Below are 7,722 nucleotides of genomic sequence, written 5' to 3' on the forward strand. Positions count from 1 at the left end.
TCTTCTTTTCTTGCCTTTTTACTCTTCAGAATAAAACTGCAAAAAATATTTTCGCAGTCTTCAGGAAGAAATTCTCTTCCAATCGATACAAAGTGTGCATGTAGAGTCCCCAGCATTTAGTTAAGAGTCAGCTGTTAAATTCACCTAGGTACCTACAAGTAGGCTTGGTAGAACTGTTATTCCCTCTGCACTGCCCCCTGCCTTGTTTTCGCCAAAGCAACTTAATCCAGTAAGAGCAAAGTGTTTGAAAAATATGTGAAACAGAAGTTGTCCTGTTGCACCAGTTAATTTTCCCATATTAGTGTATAGTATTGTGGGACCCTGTCAATAATCTCTTATACATTTTCTTGATTCTGTGTATTCACTTCTCTTCAAAGCTTTATTTTGTCTTTCCCCCAAACTTGTACATCCCTTTTGTCTTTCTGCTTTTAGGATTCTTTATGCTTAAGAAAAGAAAACAGGTTGTTTTCCTGTCTATTTCTAATTTGAACCAAATGTGGGCTATGTAAGGTGTTCCAAATTAACTGTGATTTTTAAGCTATTTTTTCCACTCAAAAAGCAAGAGCTTTAAGAGTAGTAACTGAGAAAAAGTTGAGGTATTGATGTTTTTTCATGAAGTCCAGAAGAGATTGTACAAGCTTAATAAAAATAGGAAAATGTCTTTGTAATAGAAATTAGACCTTTTACCATACGCAAAAGGATATCTGGAGTTATAGCAGTGGCAATCTTTTTGTTTGTTTTTGTTTTTTGTGTTTAGTTTGTTTTAGTTTGGGTTTTGGTTTTGTCCCCAGGGCACAGCAATTTGTAAAAATATTTTAAAAAGCAAATAGCAATCTTTCTCACAAATATCTGTATTAAGCTACTGCAGATATTGACCTAGAGACTGTGATATGAAATTGAAATCTGGTTGAAGAGGTGCTTGATGGAACCTGATATTTTTGAACAGGAAGTGATCTGATACTGTTCTTTTTGTTGCTGCTGTAGTTTAATACTTACTAAAAAAGCTTTTTCTATTTTTATTGTGGCGAACTTAATGATGAATTTTCCCATTTACAAGAACACAGGGAAGTTTCTTAGATGGAGAGAAGTGTTTTAACTCTGTTGTACTCAGTACAAGTGACAATTTGCAGAAACTGAGAAACTGGACCAGTACATTAATCAGGTTTTCAGAAGAAACAAATAACTAACCCAAATAACTAACCCAGAGCTTGGTCAAAAACTTTCTATTAAGGGATATTTACAATAATAAAACTTTCTTAAGGTGGACAAAAAGACCCAAAAGAGTTACGAAGCCTTCAATTGCACCTGAAATAGACCCTTGAAAAGCAAATGGTTGGAATGAAATGACCTAACAGGTGAGTTATCTAAATGGTCTCTAAATGATTTTTAAAGGAGGCTTAGGGCTTCTACCTTGTAATTAGAATGAAGGATCTGACCTTTTGGGTCATTGGGTTACATGTAACAAATTAGAAAGTGCTCATACTGGAGAATAATGGTTATTTCTGGCCATGAGATTGTGTAGATTTTTTAGAGCCAAAACTGTTTGAATTAAAGGTACCAAACTTGGCACACACCAGTGGCCACCAAAAATGCAGTACTACGGCATTTCAAGTGTAATATATTCAAGGAATGTTGATGTTGCCCAAGTATATAGCAGCATATATAAAGGGATATAAGAACATTTGATTTCTTGTAGAGGAACCTACAAGGTAAACCAGACAAGATGCAACTGGTCGTATTATACACAGGTAAAATTTGCATTACCCTCTGCAAGGTCTGAGATGTAACACAAGAAAGCTTTTTCTTGTGGCTTTTTTCAAAGTCTAGATCAAATAAATATTCTAAATTTCTGCTGATATTCTAACAGGGATCAGCTTTAAAATGAAATTAAACCTGTTTAGGAAAAGAATTCCTTGAATATGTTTAAATTTCTTGAATTGGAAGAAGGTACAAAGACTGCATCTTCTTCTGCAATAGGGAGTAAAAGGCTAGAAGCTTGGAAGCCAGTAAAGTATGAATACAACAAGACAAAAAGTAAGTATAGAAAAGTAGAAAGGTATATTGAAACTTACTAGACAAATCCTTCCTCTCTGGGTACCTGAGAAACGACATTTTCTGAGGATTGAAGATCTATGATGACATAGCGTAGTCACAGAATTTCATGTCTGAATTGTCTTGGGGTTTGCTTGCTAAGATTAGTTTGGAGCTCTGTGTTTTATAAAAAAAATTTGAAAAAGTCATTCTTAGATAGAATGAAGTTTGAAACTAAGTTGCAGAGTTAGTCCGCCTCCCAAGCAGAATTTATCTGAAAACGAGTACATCAGCTGGAAAAGGAAATACTGAGGAACAAGGTGCTTACCTATTGAGTGACAGATAGATAAGACTCAGGATTGATGCCTAATATTTTCTGCTATTTGATGTCTGTAGTAAGAAAGTGGGTAGTACAGAGTAGGTTTAGTAAGGAGTAGTAAGATAGTCTGTGGCAAGAGACAAAGTGACACACCTGACCAGTTTTTGTATATTTTCTCACTTCCAAAATCTTACTGCTTTTATTGAAGTGAAATAGTCCAGGCATTGAAAGAAGCAAATGGAGACTGAAAAGGAGGCAGAAGCATGGTACAAAGGTATGTTGATGCTTACAGTGAAGAAGATTGTTTTCTAAGTAAAACTTTATTAGAGAACAGAACTGTTTGAAGTCTGCCCTTCTGTTTCTTGGGTCTACCTCATTCTCACTTTGGAGACCTGGTTCTTAACTCAGAAATTTGTAATGTTCTTAGTCTTTTGGGTTGTGGGAGGTATTTTCTTTCTGTGATTCTGTTTGTTTGTTTATTTGTTGGATTTGTTTGTTTGTGGTCTTAATTTTTTTGTCTTGTTTTAAATTTTTTTTTCTCAGCAAATAACTGTAGATTACTTTAGAAACAGTCAAAATATCAAAATAGTGTGGTTTAAATTCTTTTTACTAGTGCAACTTGAATTTGATGTGTTTATAAAATTTTTCATGCCGTGCAAACTCTTTTTAAGGAGAAGGATATAGGAAATCATCAATTCCACTGTAGAAGGCAAAAAAAAATTTTTTTAATGCCCTTTCCATCCAAAAGGTTTGGACTCCTCTTGGCTGGAGGATCAAAGTAATTGCAGCATGATGGGTAGGGTAAAGGTTAGAAGAACATATGTGAATGAAAGCAAGCTCTGGAAGTGCTAGTGAGATTTATTCTTGCTAATATAATGATTAAGACACTTGTACACTTGCAGCTGGACCATGTATTTCCTGTGAAAATTATTTCATTATCTCAGCATTAATATTCTTAAATTTTTTCTTATTTTATTTCAGTAATTTTGCGTGCAGTATTTCTGAGCTATAAGCAAGAAGCAATATTAGTTGTAGCCTTATATAATAAGGGACATGGCTGGAACTCATAACTCCTCAGTCCCTCTGCCCTGTAGGTTTATTAAAGCTCTGTACGGAACTTTGCATCTTATTGACTCCCCTGGGCTAACAGTTTAAACCATGAACTCTTATTATGGGAGATGCAGTCAGAAGGATTTGTAATATCCAGAAAAAAGTAATATAATTTTTTTTGTTAGAAATAGTTGTCTAGATACCCAGATCATAAATATTTTAGAAAAGTGCAAGGACCAGGGCTGCTGTCCTTTTCTGGGTTTTTTTTGCTTGACAATTATACATAGAGATGGCTAATGAAAATGTGACAGTCTACCTAGCCTAATAGTATTTGGGTGGAGCTTTTGCTCTACTGGCATCTCTACATGAGAAAAACCAAGGATTCTCAGCAACTTTGACCAATATGTTAAAATCTACTATAACTGGAAAGAACAAAGTTGGGGGAAAACCACAACTCTTTAATAATTTGTTATATCCTTCTGCCTGAGAACTTGTATTTGTCACTGCATAATTCTTTTATAAACACGGGAGAAGTAGTAGTGAGCTAATATTTCCTGCACTTTGTAGGGCAAAAATATTAAAAAAATTTTTTAGACTAATAGCATATTGTCTGTAGTGTAATTAAACAAGCATCTTTCTCACTTTAATTAAAAAATTCAGTTCCTTTGTGCCATATAACTATAATACAGACATCCAGGGTCCAACTGTAGAGGGAGAAATTACTATAAAATGCATGGCAAATAACCGGGTCTTATTACTCACTAAAAGCTATGGGGAAGTATGAGATGCTAACTTGAAAAGCTACCTAAAAACCACTGTAAACATTTCAACACTACAGAATTCTTACCCCGAGTCTTCCTGTTTGGAAAATTTACAAAGGTTATTCCTTATGTCAGAAAGGGTTTTCAGTACCCTTTCAAGTGTACTCCTCACAAAAACATCCTTGAAATGCTTCCTGGATATAAAACTCTTAGTAAGAGGTCTGAAGAAAAAACTGAACTGGCCTAGAGAATAATATCATTGATTTGTTTAAAACTGCTGAAAACCCTTGTTACAAGCAGTGGCTTGCTGTCAATAGTTGGAGTTGTACTTGCATGAACATTTCCAGCTTTGTATATCCATCAATTTACTAGGCTGGTGATCTGGAAGGGAAAGATTCCCTTGTCTGTGTAGAGCTGCTTTCTGTCCTTTGAAAGATATTTTGGATATTTGTGTGTGTGTGTAAGACATAGGATGAATTAAATATGTGGAAAACCGTAAACCAGCTCCTGCTCTAAGTCACCTACTTTGGCAATTGGACATAAAATGTTATTTACTTTTTTTTTGAGTTAGGCCAGGTATGACTTCTGATTTGAAGAGGAGGTAAATGCTGAAGGAAGAGTCCAAGAAGTCAGCATGAAATTAGGTGTTTGCAGGCAAGGCCAAAGACAGCAGAGGAAGGAGTGAGAAAGGAGCTAATGAGAGCACCTTTTACTTCCCAGATCTGGATTTTCAGCAAACTACAGAAGACTTTAAGGGGCTAGGAGTACAAGCCGAGAAACTCCAAGGACAAAGCTGAGAGAAATCTCCATCTAGTGCCAAGAAGCTTTTAGAATTTTGACTCTTTGGCCCAGATCTCCACCTGGTGTTAATTCCACTGAAATCAGAGGAATTATGCAAGGATCTGGGACTTCATGTGAGAAAGATTTATAATAGCAGTTTTGAAAATGAGCATGAGTTCACAGAAACAGAGCATGTCTAGACAAATGGATAACTATAAGAAGCTAGTTATTGTATTGTACTGTAATGTTTACTGTTGCTTGATGTTGTCAGGGTAACTGCTTTAATTAAGTACCTCTGAATTCCCTCTAATCTTTACCTTATTCTCAACTGCGTGAAGATAAACCTTTTATTGTAGTATATGTGTCAATCCTTGAAGGCATACAAGAGAAGAAACTGCTACCTAAAGCATTTGTGAGTGTATCAGTAGTTTCTGTGATTGTTAGAGCTATGCTAGGTCTTTGCAAATGGCTGTTAATTTATCCAAAGTAACATGTGAAAATACATTAATGCATTAAAATGATGTTTGAACAAAAACATGCAACCAAACTTTCCTGAATTTGTGTTATTTACTGTATAATTTAAAGTTTTTGTTGTAGCTTTTCTCTCGTCCTGGGTTTTTCTTACCACACGTAGCGAACAGAGCACACTCTGTTACCTTGATAAAAGAATGTGTCAGTATTTTTATGCTCTACAGACAACTTTGGTGGTGGGTTATTTTTGTTGTGGTCCCAACCCTCCCCCCCCCCCCCCCGCCTCTGTTGCAGCTAATTAAATAATTAAATAAATTTTGTTTTCCTCACTAGTGACATTACATTTTGACTAATCCATGCTGTGGGTGCCTTCTGGGACTTGCTTGGGATCTTGACTTCACCTTGTCTTTTACCCTTTTTAAAAATATGTTCTTGCCCGTTTTCTACTCTCTGCATAATGCATTCAAATGTATTCTTGATTAATATTAGATGAGTCAAAATGTTTATATGCATGACAACTTCACCTTCCGGTGTAGATTAAGTTGGTTTACTTAAAATGTAATAGTTAAATTTTTCCAATGTATTTGACTAAATTACTTTGATTCTTGATTGAAAAGAAGTTGTAAATAGAAGCTACTAATTATTATTAAATTTTTGTAAAAGCACGTTTTTCCCAGGGTAGAATGCTATCAGGAAGGGAATTACACTATCCTTCAAGGGTGATTCTCAAACTTAGTATTTTCATTAATTTATTGTTAATGGATCACTAATGTCTCCATTATTCTCATCTTGTATCACACAGAAAAAAATTAGATGAGACCTGTACTACGGTCAGAAAATGGGGAAGTTTGACTTACTGATAACTGGCTTAACTGCTAGACTCACTTATAAAGCTGTGAAATAAAAAAAGGGAATTAAATTCCCAAGCCTGATGCAGTATTGAAATATTTTTCTACTTTAGGCATTTCAAGTGTTTGTGATGAAATGATGACTTATTACCGTTGAGCAAACAAGCACTCATCGTACTTATTTTATCTAGACTTTTAAACTTTTTCAGAGTGATTGATTCAGGTGTCAGTCAGAGATGGTTAGGTGCTGCTTTTGACAGCTAAGAATAGCAGAAACTCCTATGATATTTATTTATGTATGTGAAAATCAGAAGTTATGTGGTGTCCTTCAAGGGAGCAGAGGCTGTGATGGATTTCCTAGGGGCTGCCAGCTCTACAGACTAAAAACTTGACTGAAAACCTGGAAATTCTGAAGAAACCTACCTCACTCTGATTCTTGTGATTGTGCCAGGGCTGCATTGTGGTTGTGGCAGATACAGGTGCTGTGTGAGCAGCAGAGCAGGTTACACACCCTGAAGGACCTGTGTTGCTTCTTGTTGCAGAACTTTTGAGCAGCTCTATAAACAGCAGACAACATCACTGTACTTTTTATACTTTACAGCGATGATATTTTCGTTGTACCTTGGAATGCCAGTTCATGAGGGTCAGAAGGCAGATAATCAGTCTGGGCTGTCAGTCTTTGGACAGAAAATAGTCAGGTTTCGATTTTTAGGACATAACACTGGAGAATTTCACCTTGGGCACTGTGGAGCCAAAGGACAGCGCCCTTAGCTCTTCTGGCTGCTGCTATCTCTCCATTCTTACCATTGTTCTTTGATCAAAAACTTAAATTTTGTAACAGCAGAAGGAATTGAAGAAAAGTGCAATGAACATTTTGTACAGTTTAAAAGAAGAAAAACAGAGCATATTTGTAATATTAAAAATTAAAATAAAATCTTAGTCCATATTTCTGTGTTTTGTTATTTTTTGAGTGTCTAAATTAAGAACTATATAAATAAAAATGAAATGGGAAAGTAGTGCACATTTATTTATTTGATAATCTTCAGTAAGAACTGGGTTTTTTTAGACCTTTAGAACTAGTGTAATTGTTTCACTGGGCAGAGTATAAAATACTATGTATTGCAAATAACAAGTAATTTGCATGGGAATTAATACCCGACTACATAACCTTTATTTTTCATACTAAAAACACATACTCCTGCCACCGAAATTGAACTTGGCTATATGAGAAGATAATTTCTGTAAGGGTAATATCCTTATATACACTTTCAGGTGCACATAAATACATGCTCTGTCTAAAGGTTTCAGAATATTCAGCTGACAATTAAATTTTCAGGTCTAGAACACCAAACAGAGGTAAAGAGTGAAAACTTTTTATTGTTTCAGATTGAGATTATGCAAGTTGGTCTTGTTGTGATAGACCAAGGCACTATCTGACTATCTGAGGCATTTTATTATTACA

General features: G+C 35.3%; 1 long non-coding RNA gene across 1 annotated transcript; it reads left to right on the forward strand.

Moving 5' to 3' along the window:
* The first annotated feature begins 1,234 nt into the window (after window positions 1-1,234).
* LOC109145493 lies at window positions 1,235-5,555 on the forward strand. Its single transcript, XR_002046880.3, has 3 exons — window positions 1,235-1,355; window positions 2,559-2,624; window positions 4,733-5,555. It is a non-coding gene; the product is annotated as an uncharacterized LOC109145493 (long non-coding RNA).
* The last annotated feature ends 2,167 nt before the right edge of the window (window positions 5,556-7,722 follow it).

Source organism: Corvus cornix, chromosome Z (assembly GCF_000738735.6).
Source record: "Corvus cornix cornix isolate S_Up_H32 chromosome Z, ASM73873v5, whole genome shotgun sequence".
NCBI classification, from domain to species: Eukaryota; Metazoa; Chordata; class Aves; order Passeriformes; family Corvidae; genus Corvus; species Corvus cornix.